Source organism: Penaeus monodon, chromosome 19 (assembly GCF_015228065.2).
Source record: "Penaeus monodon isolate SGIC_2016 chromosome 19, NSTDA_Pmon_1, whole genome shotgun sequence".
Lineage (NCBI taxonomy): Eukaryota > Metazoa > Arthropoda > Malacostraca > Decapoda > Penaeidae > Penaeus > Penaeus monodon.
In genome coordinates, this window is record NC_051404.1 from 47,876,702 (window position 1) to 47,876,944 (window position 243).

Below are 243 nucleotides of genomic sequence, written 5' to 3' on the forward strand. Positions count from 1 at the left end.
GGGGGGAGGGATGTATATAAATTTGTGTATACATCTTTTACATGTTACATATTTTTATCCAAGAAACGAAAACTATTTTTTACATCTCTATTGATTCTTTGCCTTGTCCTTCCCTCCATTTTTTTTCTGATCTTTCTCTCGTTTTTCCTTCTCTTCCATCTCCTTTCTCTTCCTCTTTTTCTCTTCCTTCATTTATTGTAGCCTTCTCTCTTCCTCGCGTTCTTTCCTCTTGCTTTATTCACG